The sequence below is a fragment of the Bufo bufo genome, chromosome 9, assembly GCF_905171765.1.
Source record: "Bufo bufo chromosome 9, aBufBuf1.1, whole genome shotgun sequence".
Taxonomy (NCBI): Eukaryota; Metazoa; Chordata; class Amphibia; order Anura; family Bufonidae; genus Bufo; species Bufo bufo.
Window position 1 is genome coordinate 69,236,135 of NC_053397.1, and position 17,123 is coordinate 69,253,257.

The window sequence follows — 17,123 nt, forward strand, 5'->3', positions numbered from 1 at the left end:
CACAAAACGAATATAACGAATGTATTCGTCATATTCCACAAACTGAAGATAACGAAGTATTCTGCATCTTCGTTTTAGCTACCTATTCGTCAACTTCGCTAATTCTAGCAATCATATAGGAAAGTTTACTATAGAGACAGCTAAGTTTAATTCGCTATGCGATTATATGACTGCTTTTTAAAAAAAAAAAAATAGAATAATTATAATACCTGATAATTATTATAATTATTCTATTTATAAAAAAAAAGCAAAGTAATATAATCGCATAGCGAATTAAACTTAGCTGTCTCTATAGTAAACTTTCCTATATGATTGCTAGAATTAGCGAAGTTGACAAATAGGTAGCTAAAACGAAGATGCAGAATACTTCATTATCTTCGTTTTGTGGAATATGACGAATACATTCGTCATATTCGCTAATTCTACCAAGCCAACCATAGTAAACCAGGTCCAAGTTGAAATCGCAATTCGATTAATTCAAGTTATAATAATCAAATTTCGATTTTAACTTAGCACTGCTATATTCCATATTAGGCTAGAATTATAGCAGTGCTAAGTTAAAATCGAAATTCGATTATTATAACTTAAAATAATCGAATTGCGATTTTTCACGTAATTCTCAAATCCGACAGTACATTCTAGTATATGGAGACGTTCCCATGGTGATGGGGACGATCCATGAGCACGGAAGTCGGCAGAAGCGGCAACGGGCACTGACTGGAGCAGCCAGGAAGCCAGGAATCCAAAGGACAGGTAAGAACAACTTTAGGGAAGTGGGAAAGAAAAAAATATAACAATAAAAAAAAAAAAAAGAATATTCGAAATATCGAATTTATATCACTATATTCAAAATATTCGTGAATTAGCGAAGTGCCGATATTCGCGGAAAAAATTTGATATTCGAATATTCGCGCTCAACACTATACCAAAACACCCTCCAACAGCAACTTCTTCCAACAATCCAACAACAGTTTGGTGAAGAACAATGCATTTTCCAGCCATAAGGCAAAAGTGATAACTAAGTGGCTCGGGGACCAAAACGTTGACATTTTGGGTCCATGGCCTGGAAACTCCCCAGATCTTAATCCCATTGAGAACTTGTGGTCAATCCTCAAGAGGCGGGTGGACAAACAAAAACCCACTAATTCTGACAAACTCCAAGAAGTGATTATGAAAGAATGGGTTGCTATCAGTCAGGAATTGGCCCAGAAGTTGATTGAGAGCATGCCCAGTCGAATTGCAGAGGTCCTGAAAAAGAAGGGCCAACACTGCAAATACTGACTCTTTGCATAAATGTCATGTAATTGTCGATAAAAGCCTTTGAAACGTATGAAGTGCGTGTAATTATATTTCACTACATCACAGAAACAACTGAAACAAAGATCTAAAAGCAGTTTAGCAGCAAACTTTGTGTACTCCAGTCCCCTGGCGGCATGCAGACTGTCGGAAACCTCTATAATAAATGAGGTTAGACTTTAGACTGAATGAGCTATAGGTATTCCATTCAACAAGTTTAACAAACCGCGTATGGCATTTTGTAAAAAAAAAAGGCTCAAATTAAGTAAGTCATACCTCCTTGTCAAGCTAGAAGATAAATTCTACAAAATCATGTGCCAATTTTTGCCACATATTGGCGCAATTCACGTAAGCGGCCAGAACTGAAAACCCCTCCAATGAAACGGAATATTAAAGATATACACAAGTTTATAAATCAAGTCAATCTTATTATCCAGCTTCATATACAATTCCATATTCCATGAAAGAGAGGCACTGTTCTTTCTAGCTGTAAGTGATCACAATGACGCAAAATTTATATGAACTCCTTTGAACTTTCACGTTCACAAAGCCTTGTGACTGCATCAGGGGAGCCTTGTGTTATTCTCGTCTGAACAATGAATGTAAGATTACATTCGGTATATAATAAGTTATCGTAATTGTAAAGTTCTAATAACCTATTAGTCCGTTAATAACGTTATATATGTATGAAGTGTCCTTGTACAGATACTGTAAATTCATCACCTACTCATGTAATCTCAACTATCTATGGAAGCAGAGTTAGGCTGAATGTACCCATACATATGAGAGTAAGGCCCCCTGCACACGGACGTGTGCTTCCCGTTGTCGTATTGCGGACCACATTTGCGGATCCGCAATACATGGGTGCCGTTCCGTGGGCATTCCACATCACAGATGCGGACCCATTCACTTGAATTGGTCCGCAAATCCGGAGATGCGGAATGGTGCGGAACGGAACCCTACGGGAGCACTACGGAGTGCTTCCATGGGGTTTCGTCCCGTACTTCTGTTCCGCAAAAAGATAGAACATGTCCTATCTTTTTGCGGAACGGCCGGATCGCAGACCCATTAAAGTGAATGGGTCTGCGAACCGCTGCGGCTACTCTACGGACTGTGTTAGTGCATTGCGGCCGGGGGTGCACACGTTCGTGTGCAGGGGGCCTAAAGCTGTTTGAACTTGCCAGTGGCACTAGCCAACTATCTTAGGTTGCTTTCACATCGGCGCTATTTCCGTTCTGTTTCGTTATAGAAGCAGAAGAACGAAAGTAATGGATGTGCCAAATTTGACACAAAAATTAACGAAACGGAGCCTAACAGATCCCATTGCCTATAATAGGATCTGTTAGTCTTCCATTTGGAAGAACTTTTTTGTTTAGCGGAGTAAAAAGTCCTGCATGCATGTATTTTTCTCTCCATTTCTTTTTGAGGAACTCTGTGATGGAATCTTGGAACGGAGCATTCAACGCAGATGGATATGTAGCCTTAAAGTATGTGTATAGGGCAGTGCACAGGGGCGGTTGGTTGGTATGGGGGTAGCAATGGAACTCCCTCCTGGGTTAGGCCTCTTTCACACGAGCGAGCTTTCCGTGCGGGTGCAATGCGTGAGGTGAACGCATTGCACCCGCACTGAATCCGGACCCATTCATTTCTAAAGGCTGTGCACATGAGCCGTGATTTTAGTGTTTAGTGTTACAACCACTGCATCTCCCACCGTTCTGCACCCCCTCTCCAGCAGTCAAGGCTCAACAATGTCAGCAGAAGGAAGTTGTCATTCTTTCTTATCGACTTCAATGTCGTCTATTGCTCCTGATGCTCCTCCTCATCACTTGTTTTGACAGTAATCAATCACCAAGGCAATTTCAAAAAGACAACACTATGCGTGCAGTCATCCAACAGTGCAGAAGCTGAACATGCACCTGGCCAAGTTGCTGGTGCTACAGTCCCTCCCTTTATATGTAGTTGACGCACATTTCAAAGAACTGATGGCTTGTGCCCACCCAAGGTGGAGAGTCCCAAGCCAACATTACTTGCAGCTCATGCATGACACATGCAGTTTGCTCAGGCCCTTTGAGGAGGCCACTTTATTTGTAAGTTGGCAGAGCTACGGGATGAATTATCTCATTCCACTCCTTCACGTTCTGAAGGGAATTCGAATATATTTGATTGATGATGGGACAGAAGACGTGACACCTACATTTCATGGCCATCTGAGCCCTGAGGAGGATGAACTGGCATAAGAGGAGGACATAAGCACCCAGGAATTTTATATACAACTAGTTGGTTTATCTGCCCAAGTGACAGGCAAGGAGCATGAGGTGCTGGAGGGCGACAATGAAGACGACGCAGATGACCCCGACATACTGTGGCAGTATGCGGTGGAGATGGAGGCAAGGAGGCTCTCAGTGTCACCGCCAAAATGAACTGGGGGACTACCAGACGTGTCTAAAACAACAGTTTGGATAACCCTACTGCATATGGGCCTCTGAAGCATCAGCAGAAAAGGCTTTAATTATCTCGCAGTATCAGAAATGGACCTCCACTCATTGGCAAAGGGTTGTCGTCTTCAATGAGTCATGTTTTCTGCTTCATCGAAAGAATGGATGTTGGTGTGGCAGGCAAAAAATTTTTGGGAATACACACCATACAGGCATTGCTGGAAGAACACAAGATGGTGGTGGCAGCACTATGGTGTGGGGAATGTTTGCATGGCATTCTCTGGGCCTACTCATCCATGTGGAAGGCACTCTCAGACAATGTGGGTATGAATCCATCCTCGCCTGCACCTCGCCATATATTAGGCGCATCTCCCCAAAAAATCGCTGACATAAAAGGCTGGTCTTTGATAAATCTCCTCCATAATGTGTAGTATCATTACGGTGTAACATTACGGTGCACGGTGTGCAACATTATGAGAATTATTTGGTAACATACAGCATGAAGCGCAGTCAAAGACATCAGTGGCAAGCTTAGCAGTGATGAGCTGTGGCGAGGAGAAGTTATAATGATGGTCTTGGTAGGATAAAGAAGAGAGAAGAGTCCCTAAATGTCATTCTTTATGCTTCCTTTGACTGCTTGCATCAATACTGGATACCCTATATGGTCTGTAGAGATGATGTTTGGTAGTAATGTGTGGTACTAATCTAATCTTACCTTGTTCTGGTCATAGTAGTTAATATGTTAGGAGTCTTTGTAGTGGGCTTGGTTCTAGTACTGTATATCTAAAATGAGCTAGCTACTAGTGCCATCTTCATGTAGTGAGCTTGGTTCTGATACTGTATTTATGCAATGAGCTACCATATTTCTGTACTAAGCTTGATTCTTGTGCTGTCCTCATGTATTGAGTTCAGCTATGGTATGATATTTATATAGTGAGCTTCGCTATATACTTTATTTATGCAGTGAGTATGGTTCTGGGGATGTACACTGCTCAAAAAAATAAAGGGAACACAAAAATAACACATCCTAGATCTGAACTAATTAAATATTCTTCTGAAATACTTAGTTCTTTACATAGTTGAATGTGCTGACAACAAAATCACACAAAAATTAAAAAATGGAAATCAAATTTTTCAACCCATGGAGGTCTGGATTTGGAGTCACACTCAAAATTAAAGTGGAAAAACACACTACAGGCTGATCCAACTTTGATGTAATGTCCTTAAAACAAGTCAAAATGAGGCTCAGTAGTGTGTGTGGCCTCCACGTGCCTGTATGACCTCCCTACAATGCCTGTGCATGCTCCTGATGAGGTGGCGGACGGTCTCCTGAGGGATCTCCTCCCAGACCTGGACTAAAGCATCTGCCAACTCCTGGACAGTCTGTGGTGCAACGTGACGTTGGTGGATAGAGCGATACATGATGTCCCAGATGTGCTCAATTGGATTCAGGTCTGGGGAACGGACGGGCCAGTCCATAGCATCAATGCCTTCGTCTTGCAGGAACTTCTGACACACTCCAGCCATATGAGGTCTAGCATTGTCTTGCATTAGGAGGAACCCAGGGCCAACCGCACCAGCATATGATCTCACAAGGGGTCTGAGGATCTCATCTCGGTACCTAATAGCAGTCAGGCTACCTCTGGCGAGCACATGGAGGGCTGTGCGGCCCTCCAAAGAAATGACACCCCACACCATTACTGACCCAATGCCAAACCGTTCATGCTGGAGGATGTTGCAGGCAGCAGAACGTTCTCCATGGCGTCTCAAGACTCTGTCACGTCTGTCACATGTGCTCAGTGTGAACCTGCTTTCATCTGTGAAGAGCACAGGGCGCCAGTGGCAAATTTGACAATCTTGGTGTTCTCTGGCAAATGCCAAACGTCCTGCATGGTGTTGGGCTGTAAGCACAACCCCCACCTGTGGACGTCAGGCCCTCATATCACCCTCATGGAGTCTGTTTCTGACCGTTTGAGCAGACACATGCACATTTGTGGCCTGCTGGAGGTCATTTTGCAGGGCTCTGGCAGTGCTCCTCCTGTTCCTCCTTGCACAAAGGCGGAGGTAGCGGTCCTGCTGTTGGGTTGTTGCCCTCCTACGGCCTCCTCCACGTCTCCTGATGTACTGGCCTGTCTCCTGGTAGCGCCTCCATGCTCTGGACACTACGCTGACAGACACAGCAAACCTTCTTGCCACAGCTCGCATTGATGTGCCATCCTGGATAAGATGCACTACCTGAGCCACTTGTGTGGGTTGTAGACTCCGTCTCATGCTACCACTAGAGTGAAAGCACCGCCAGCATTCAAAAGTGACCAAAACATCAGCCAGGAAGCATAGGAACTGAGAAGTGGTCTGTGGTCACCACCTGCAGAACCACTCCTTTATTGGGGGTGTCTTGTTAATTGCCTATAATTTCCACCTGTTGTCTATCAAATTTGCACAACAGCATGTGAAATTGATTGTCACTCAGTGTTGCTTCCTAAGTGGACAGTTTGATTTCACAGAAGTGTAATTGATTTGGAGTTACATTGTGTTGTTTAAGTGTTCCCTTTATTTTTTTGAGCAGCTGTATTTATTTGTCGATTTGTACCTAGCTTTAATCTGAGGCTCTATTTTTATACTGAGCTTGTATCTGGGGCTGTATTTTTGTGCTGAGCTTGATTCTGGTGAAATATTTGTGTAGTGATCTTGATTTGGGTGCTGTCTTTATTAATTGAATTTGGTTCAAGTTAAAGATGAGGAAAATGATTATAAAAATTTTTTATTTGTCACAAATTCCACAAAAAATTTTCTTCCAAAGGAATCCAAAGTTTTGGTGATTCACTTCAGATGACTCGTACAAAACAGTGAGCAGCATTTTACTTTTAAAATTCAGTATACTATGAAAATAGATCAAGGAAGGTGAAGACATAGGATCACATGAAGCAACCTGCTCACAATGCTTTGCAGTCAGTCTGTCAGCCAATCTGGAGGGACGATATTGGCTGGGCTATCAGGCTCCATGCTATCTGCGAAGAACAGACGTGTCTGCAATGCCTCGGACAGACACCAATTTTATTACATATCCTGCCGGATCGCAAGTTTCTCTTTCCAAAACCTGTTGCACTTGTTCTACTCTATTCAAATGCGCAGTTAAGCTTATTTAGTGCATCAATACTTTTGTGTACAGTGTGGTCGCAGTTAGGAGACATTGGGGCATTGCTTTTACACCTAGAGACTCTGCTCTCTCTGCAACTTCTGCGCCTTCTCCAGTTTGATTGACAGGGCCAGGTGTGATGACTTTACACTGACTGGCACTGTCAATCAAAGTGAAGCGGGCATGGCTCATTTGCATATATCAAAACGTCATTTTTCTCAGCAATGCAGGCACACATGAACATGGGACGAATACAGATGCCTTTCAGCTGCCAAGTGCACATGCAATAAATTGGTCAGCCAGTGTTATAGGTACAAATGCTGATAGATGCCCATTTTCCGGAATTTAGCAGAAGGAAATTTGCTGTCACGGTGCCTGTTACGTGTCCTTGGTGGTTCTCACATTTCTCTTCTACCAAAGGTCAGAAAATAGCTAAGCATGCTTACTTAGCTATTTTCGAAACTCAGATAGAACTCAGAACTATTTTCGGAACTCAAGTAGAAAGATTCACATGCTTGGTTATCCTTCAATTCACTACAGCTGTGAGATGTAGACCATTCTTGACATAGAAAATTCCAGTTTTTCCCCATTATTCTGCACTTAATACAATTTTATTGAAAAGGAAAAAACTAAAATCTTGTGTTGACATAAGTAGTCTCTTTGGCAGCGACTACAGCCTTTAGTCTTCCTGGATTTGGGAATTTGCTGCCATTCTTCTCTGTAGATCCTCTAAAGCTCTGTCAGGTAGGATGAGTACCGTTGGACAGCCAATTTCAGGTCTCTCCAGAGATGTGTAATTGGGCTCACGTCAGGTCTCTGGCTGGGCCACTCAAGTACATTAAAAAAATTGTCCCTAGTCCACTCCTATGTTGTCTTGGCTGTTTGCTTAGGGCCCAGTCTGAGGTCCAGAGCACTCTGGATAAGGTTTCTATTAAGAAAATCTTTGTACTTTGCTCCACTCAGCTTTCCCAGAACCCTGACCAGTCTCCTTGTCCCAGACACAAAAAAACACCCCCACAGCATGATGCTGCCACCGCCATGCTGCACTGTATGGATGGTATTGGGCAGGTGATAAGCAGTGCCTGGTTTCCTTCAGACATGACACTTAGAATTGAGGCAAAAAGCTTCAGTCTTGGTTTCATTCTCATAGACTGAGAGTACTTTAGATTTTTTTTTTTGCAAAATCCAGACTGTCTGGCCACTCTGCCATAAATCCTAGATTGATGGAGTGCTAGAGTGATGGTTGACCTTTCTTCCAACTGCACATAGGATCTTTGGCGCACAGGCAGTGACCATTGGGTTTTTCTTGGTCACCTCTTTTGCCAAGGCCCTTCTTTTCTGATTGCTTAGCTTGGTGCTGCAGTTCTGTATAAGAATTATGGAGGCCACTGTGTGCTTGGGAACATTCAGTGCAGCAAAAATAGTTTTGTACCATTCTCCAAACCTGTGCCTCCACACAGATTTGTATCTGAGCCTCACAGACAGTTCTTTACTCCTTATGACTTGCTTTTTGCTCTGATATGAGTTGTCAGCTGTGAGGCCTTATATGGACAGGAGTGTGTTTCTTCAAATCACGTCCAGTCAACTGAATTTACCATAGGTGGACTCCAATTAAGGTGCAGAAACATCTCAAAGATGATCAAGGGAAATGCAAGGCCCCAAAGCAAAATTTCAAGTGTCATAGCAAAGGGTCTGAATACTTATGTCCATGTGAAATTTTAGTTTTTCCTTTTTAATAATTTTGCTAAAATTTCGAAAACTCTGTTTTCAATTTCTTATTATGAGGTATTGAGTGAAGAATAATGAGGGAAAACTTGAATTTGTTTTATTTAGCACAAGTTTGGAACATAACAAAACGTGACAAAAGTGAAAGGGCCTGAAGACTATCCAAATGAATTGCCATATCATGTGACATTAACGTCCAAATGGAAATATCCTTTAGGGTCCATTCACACGTCCGTAGAATGGGTCTGGACCCATGCATTCTCTATGGGGCCGGAAGAGATCTTCCGGTCCGCGGCTCCCCAAAAAAATAGAACATGTTCTATTCTTGTCCGCAATTGCGGACAAGAATAGGCAGTTCTATAGGGGTGCCGGCCGGGTGTATTGCGGATCCGCAATTTGCAGATCTGCAATACACTATGGAAGTGTGAATGGACCTTTAAAACTTTCCCCACCCTCCGCTGTACATGTGTGGCAGAAGTGATGTCTTTAAAGATGGTGCCCCCTCCAGTGCGCCAAGTGCCAATATCCGCCGTGTTTCTGCTGTTTCTGCAGACACCCGAGGCTAATGCCTGCTGACAGCCCCTATGCCTTTCACAGGTATATCCCAAAGGCCTGTAGATAACATCACTAAATTGCAATATACTGTATCTTCTATTTATCAATGGATTTATTTCCATTTATTGAACAGAAGTAGAAAACTAACAACTGCATGATGTATAAATAAGTAGAAAAAAGTTTTAAAAAAGTGATAAAGGCATACACTCTCCACAATTGTATCAACAAAAACTGCAGATCATTCTGCAAAAAAAATTAGCATGAAGCTCCGTAGACATAAATATAAAAAAGCTATGGGAGTCAGAATATGGCGATTAAACATCAGTATTAAAACATAAAAAAGCAATATAAATGTGGTGCTGTAATTGTACTGACCCAGAGAATGAAGGGCATGGGTTAGTTTTACCACATAGGGAACTTCGTAACAACAAAACCCACAAAACTGTGGTGGAATTAAGCACATTGTGTAAACATGAACATTGCAGGGAGAAAAAGTATTGTTTATTTCTAACGATAATTTGTTTTCCCTTAGTCCTAACAGCAGCACAGATGGGGTTAACTAGTCCACGGGGGGTGGTTAACCCCATCTGTGCTGCTGGTAGGACGTAAGGGAAAGTAAGATTCTGTGTTAATGGTTTCTCCAACAGCAAATTGGCAAAAGGTGTTTTAGTTAAGGAGATGAGATTGGAAGTGTGAGTTTCACAGGTACATTGCCCAAAGCCACATAAAGTCTGGTTACTGACAGGTCAGTTATTTTCAAGATGGATTGGTTAGTCTGAAAAAGGCCTCAATGCAAACAGTTTTTGGAAGACCTGAGAAGATGTAATATACAGACATGTGAAGCTGGAAAAAGGCTTCAAAAGCATTGCTAAAGACCTGAGTGTATATTAATCCATTGTTAGACTACAAATAGAGAACATTTTGGCCTGTTTGTGAGAGGGTGAGGATATACCCGTAAGTGGATCTTAAGTGAATTGGAACTATTTGCAGGGTGCTCCTATGAAACACACAGGCTGCATTAGTTCAGTGACAGGACCTTATAAACTGTTATTGCCAGTAGTACTAACTCCAGCCACCAGATGCCACTGTTTCCCTGGTGAGCTGGGTTGGACTGTGTTCTAAGGCTGCAGGAAGTAACAAAACTCTGTGCTGCAGGAGAGAGATTATTGAGTGTAAAGGATTGTTTCTCTGAGGAGCTGTGCTGGAGTTCTGCTCTGTACAGCAACTGACACCAGTAGCAGGAGCTTCCTTGCGATGACTTCAGGTAGCGGAGGAAGAGTTCCGCCGGCACTGCGAGCCATGGCAGATCCGGATCTGATGAGTTGTGAACAGCGTGCACGCTAAAAGTAGAGTAGGTCAACTTGCTTCTGTGTAGACCTACACCGGTGACAGTGCGTGCCCCAGGAACAACGTTAGACTTTGCAGCGGATACCAACGTGTTAAGTTTCCCGCTACGACTGTGAGTTCCTGCCGTGGCTACCACCGGTTAAGTCCATCTTCTCCAGCGGCATAGTATCGATTTATAGGCTCTGCTGTGCGCCCCACCAGTTAGTTTTATTCTTTCTCGTGGAACAGTATCGACTTGTTGGCTCTGCATGCCACCGCTTCAGGTTGGTCCGTCCGGACAGGAACAGTGACTTCACATCTGGAGTATAAGGTACTCTGTGTATCTCGGTATTGCTGTGTGGTGTTAACATCTATAGAGGTTCTGGCAGGTCTGAGTCTGATACTCTGCAGGGTGATAAGTTTATGAACCCCATGCTGTGCCACCAGCGGATGGCCCTACAGACACTACAGCGTATCTATAATGCTAAGGGGAGATAATATAGTTCGGGCAGTCGTACACATGTTCTTGCCTATAGTTAAATTTGGAAGCACCTTTCACTACATATTCCTGGCGCAGCACCAGGGTGAGTGCTCCCAGAAATGTAAATACATATATTGCCATTGTTGTTTCTGTGTCGTTTCCCAGGTTTGATTTGTTAGGAATAAAACTACAAAGTTTCCTTATCAACCCTTGCGGCCTTGCTGTATACTGGAGAGCTCACCCCGTACACGACTTACATGTTTATACTCTTCCTAGCAATCAATATCTTGTTAAGATGAATTCCCAAATTCAAACTGTTATGCATCGAGTGTAGACCCACTGTGTCACTTAAACAGATTTGCTTAGGACTACTCCCCCAGGCTTCACCATTTAACCCTTCTACAGGGATCTGGACTTTTTGCTGCAGGGGAACCACCAGGCTGCTACCTTTCAGGGAGTCAAGAGACCTGGATACAGAACACCGAGGAATCAGGTGAAACTGTGGTCAGGTACAGGCCAAGATCAATGCAGACAGAGTACATGCAATCCAATAAACAATTTGAGGACAAGATGGGAAGCTCAGGGTTAGTACTGAGATCAGGCAGAGGTCAAGTAGAGAATGGTCAAAACCGGGAAACAGGCAGAAATTGGTACACGGGCAAACACATATATGATGGCATACCTTTTCAGGACACTAGTAGAGTAGTACCTATTGCTCAGGCATGTTCCCAAAGACAGGAGAAGGTACTTTAACCACCTCCCATCCACCCGTTAACTATAAACGTCTGGGAGGTGGATCTCTATCTCTGAATAGACGTTTATGAACGTCCATTCAGAAATTGCAGCTGCACGCTAATCGTCAGTGACAGCGGGGCAACCCAGAGAGAAGGCAGGGACAATTCCTAGGTGTCCCTGCCTTCTAGATTGCTGTATACACAGCTCTCACTGTGGAGTGCAGGAGCTGTCGGGTCTTCTACAGACCTCGATCAGCCCTGCACTGAGACTGTACAGCGTTGTATAGTGCTGTGCAGCCTCTGTGGGGTGTGTATTTCCCCTGTAACTGCGGCTACTATGTCAGCCCCAATTACAGGAGAAATCAATAGTGAAGAAAAAAGAACACCTAAAGGTTTAACAAAGTTGGTAAAATCAGTTTTATGGGGGGTATCCACTATGTAAGCCCCACAAAGTGACTTCAGACCTGAACTGGTCCTTAAAAAGTGGGTTTTGGCAATTTTCTTAAAAAGTTTAAGAATTGCTTCTAAAATTCTAAGCCTTCTAACATCCTAAAAAATGTTAAGTAATAAATATTTTTTGTTTTAACCCCTTATGGACTGGGCTCATTTTCACCAAATTAGCAAATTTCCAAGTTTCAATTTCTCTACTTCTATAATACATAGTAATACCTCCAAAAATAGTTATTACTTTACATTCCCCATATGTCTACTTCATGTTTGGATCATTGTGGGAATGCCATTTTATTTTTTGGGGACGTTACAATGCTTAGTAGTTTTGAAGCAAATCTTGAAATTTTCCAAAACCCACTTTTTAAGGACCAGTTCAGGTCTGAAGTCATTTTGTGAGGCTTACATAATAGAAACCACCTAAAAATGACCCCATTTTGGGAATTACACCCCTCAAGGTATTCAAAACTGATTTTACAAACTTTGTTAACCTTTTAGGTGTTCCAGAAGAGTTATTGGCAAATGGAGATGAAATTTCAGAATTTCAATTTTTTGGCAAAGTTTCCATTTTTATAAATTTTTTCCAGTAGCAAAGCAAGGGTTAACAGCCAAACAAAACTCAATATTTATTGCCCTGATTCTGTAGTTTATAGAAACTTCCCATATGTGGTCGTAAACTGCTGTATGACCAAACGGCAGGGCGCAGAAGGAAAGGAACGCCATATGGTTTCTGGAAGGCAGATTTTGATGGCCTTTCTTTTTACACCATGTCCCATTTGAAGAACCCCTGATGCACCCCTAGAGTAGAAATTCCATAAAAGTGACCACATCTAAGAAATTACACCCCTCAAGGTATTCAAAACAGATTTTTACAAGCTTTATTAACCCTTTAGGCATTCCATAAGATTTAATGGAAAATGGAGATAAAATTTCAGAATTTCACTTTTTTGGAAGATTTTCCATTTTAATAATTTTTTTCCAGTAACAAAGCAAGGGTTAACAGCCAAACAAAACTCAACATTTATTACTCTGATTCTGCAGTTTACAGAAACACCCCATATGTGGTCGTAAACTGCTGTACGGGCACACAGCAGGGCGCAAAAGGAAAGGAACGCCATTTGATTTTTGGAAGGTAGATTTTGCTGGATTGGTTTTTAGACACCATGTCCCATTTGAAGCCCCCTGATGCACTCCTAGAGTAGAAACTCCAAAAAGGGACCCCATTTTAGAAACTACAGGATAAGTTTGCAGTTTTGTTGGTACTATTTTAGGGTACATATGATTTTTGTTTGCTCTATATTACACTTTTTGTGAGGCAAAGTAACAAAAAATAGAAATTCTGAAATTTCATCTCCATTTGCCATTAACTCTTGTGGAACACTTAAAGGGTTAACAAAGTTTGTAAAATCAGTTTTGAATACCTTAAGGAGTGTAGTTTCTTAAATAGGGTCACTTTTTGGAGTTTCTACTCTAGGGGTGCCTCAGTGGGGGCTTCAAATGGGACATGGTGTAAAAAAAAACAGCCCAGCAAAAACTGCCTTCCAAAAAACATATGGCGTTCCTTTCCTTCTGCGCCCTGCCGTGTGGCCATACAGCAGTTTACGACCACATATGGGGCATTTCTGTAAACTACAGAATCAGGGCAATAAATATTGAGTTTTGTTTGGCTGTTACTTGCTTTGTTACGGGAAAAAATGGATTAAAATGGAAAATTTGCCAAAAAATAGCTGTTTTAGCACTGTCTTTATTTTTTATTATTTACAACATTCATCTGACAGGTTAGATCATGTGGTTGTTAAAGAGCAGGTTCTTACGGATGCGGTGATATCTAATATGTATACCTTTTTTTGTTTATTTAGGTTTTACACAATAATATTTTTGAAACAAAAAAAAAATCATATGTTTAGTGTCTCCATAGTCTGAGAGCCATAGTTTTTTCAGTTTTTAGGAGATTGTCTTAGGTAGGGTATCATTTTTGTGGGATGAGATAATGGTTAGATTGGCACTATTTTGGGGGGCATACAACTTTTTGATCGCTTGCTATTACACTTTTTGTGATGTAAGGTGACAAAAAATGGCTTTTTTGACACCGTTTTTATTTTAAAGAATTTACAGTGTTCACTTGAGGGGTTAGGTCATGTGGTATTTTTATATAGCAGGTTCTTACGGATGCGGTGATACCTAACATATCTACTTTGTTTATTTAATTTTTACGTTTAACATAAAAAAGCATTTGTGAAACAAAAAAATCATGTTAGTCTGAGAGCCATATTTTTTTTATTTTTTGGGCCATTGCCTCATGTAGGGGCTCATTTTTTGCGGGATGAGGTGACGGTTTGATTGGTACTATTTTGGCATACATTCGACTTTTTTGATCACTTTTATTACCATTTTTGGGAAGCAAGGTGGGCAAAATTTCAATTTCATCATAGTTTTTTTTTTTTTTATGGTGTTCACCGTGTGGGGAAAGTAACATGACCGTTTTATAGATCAGGTCACTACGGATGCAGTGATATCAAACATGTGTAGGGAATTTTATTTTTTTAATTTTTAATCAGTGATAAATGTGTTTTTTTATTTTTACTTTTTTTCCACTTTTCTTTTCATTTTTTTGACCCAGACCCACTTGGTTCTTGAAGATCCAGTGGGTCTGATGTCTGTATAATACAATACAGTACACTATCTAGTGTACTGTACTGTATTTTCTCTTTACACAGTCTGATCAGACTTCTGCCTGCTAAAGGCAGAAGTCAGATCAGCACCATGGAAAGCCAGAAACCTGTGAAGGCGTCCGGTTGCCATGGTAACCATCACCCGCTGCCACAACAGAGCAGCGCTTGATGGGGAGTACCACGGCATGGAAGGGGTTAAACAGCTGACATCTATGTGATGATGTCAGCCATTTCAAGCAGAGTGTCAGCAATGTGCTGACACTCTGCTTTATAAGCTCGGCCATCCTGAAAATGAGAGGTAGGGTGGGATGATCGCGCGCCCGCCCTGCCATCCGCACTGCCGCACCAGCCGCACCCCCCGCTGCGCCCGCCGACACATCACAAAGAGTTAAACACAAAAGAGTTAAACATAAAAAAAATTTTTTTTGAAGTTTTTAATCCCCGCGGTCACGGGGATCAGAAACTTCCGAAAGCGCTGAAAACCGCAGTTCTGAATTGACCTGCAGTTTGCAGCGATCGCTGATGCGGGGGGGGGGGGTGGTCACCCCTAGGCATTGACGCAGGGTGCCTGCTGATTGATTTCAGCAGGCACCCAGTTCCGATCACCGGCCCCCGCGCGGCAATGATTGGAAATACACAGGGCGTACCTGTACGCCCTGTGTCCTTAAGTACCGGGACATCAGGGCGTACAGGTTCGTGAAGTACAATGTGTCACGAGAAAACAGTCTCTGAATGGCTTGGATAAGTAAAAGCGTTCCAAAGCTATTACCACATAAAGTGACATATGTCAGATTTGCTAAATTAGGCCTGGTCAGGAAGGGGGCAAATGGCCCGGATGTGAAGTGGTTAAGTATCCCTGGGTGACCGGCCATAGACTAGGGGTTAGGTTGCGCATAAATTCTCTATGGTTAGTGAGAGACACAGCTGGCAAGAAACAGGCAGTGAACTGCAGGGACAAATGGTTACACTGATCCAGTAGTTGGGCCCACTGGGAAGAAGGAGAGGTAGACTGGCAGGTTCAGGCCACCAGAATGCAGGAGCAGGGTAGTTGGATAAGTAGCATGACAGCCGTGCCCACCAGGGATGCCAGTCGGAACAGGCCACATCTGTAACATAGAACACAACATGCAATCCTGAAAGAGTTGAAAATAAACCCAAGGGTAAGAGTAAAAGACTTGTAGAAGAGTCTACAAACTGCAAAAGCCACTATTAAAATGAGATTGTTTGAGAGGATGTATTACTGAGATAATGTGCTAGTTACATGTCCCATGTCACCCTGATCCCAGAAGTGAGAAGCTGAAGGAGAACACAGGAAGCCCTGGTGCCTTTGAGTAGCTAAGCCAAGTAATGAAGGTCGACATATAGCAGTGAAGCTGTGTTGGGTGATGCTGAGGTGCAGAGGCAAACAGAGTTATTGGAGGAGGGGAAGAAGCCAGGTGAAGCATATGAAGGAAGAAGGGTTAGGGCCCCTCAAGACTGAGTCTGCAGGAATTTTATGAGGTGAAGACTAGAGTGCTGAGATATAAAGAAAGATCTTGATATGCTCTCTTATTTGCAAGATCCTGTGTTTCAGAGTTTTGTGAAAAGTCTCTTTGGAAATGTCCTGTTGATGGTACTTTGGCAATAATTGTGTATGCATGGTGATATGCCTAGGAGTAAAATGAACAGGTTCTCTGTCTGTAGAGCATCAGAAAACAATAAAGCTCCTTGAGCAAATAAATATGCAGATGTCTGAAAATATGGAGGGAAATGTGGTGAGTACAGTGGCCTCTACAAATCCAATGGAGGAAAGTGATAGTTGTGAAAGAGATGAAATATGCTCACAGAATATCAAAATGTTTAAGAAAGAATTGAACTTGATGGTCGCTGAAATGTTGAAACTGTCAAATGAGAAGGGGCAATGTACATCAGCCTTTGGAAGATAAAATGGAGGAGGTTATTGTAGCATTTGATATGATTAAAAATAAATCCAGGCTTATGAGGAGAGGTTGGAAAGCCTTCAAGATAAAATAGCAGATCTTGAGAACAGATCTAGGAGAAGGAATATCAAAATAAGAGGCTTGCATGAAAGTGTTACTGATTTGAAAAATACATTCACCAACATATGTTCATTAACCCCAAAGTGACTCTTTGGAACTTAGAGTGAATAGGATGCATAATGTTATGAGCTAAGAATACAAATTAGAGGTGGGACGACAAATCCGTCGAATACACGAATCCCTCGAACCTTGTTGGATCATCATAAAAGTGCCATCCAGATATCCCCCATAACAGTGCCATCCAGAGATCCCCCATAACAGTGCCATCCAGAGATCC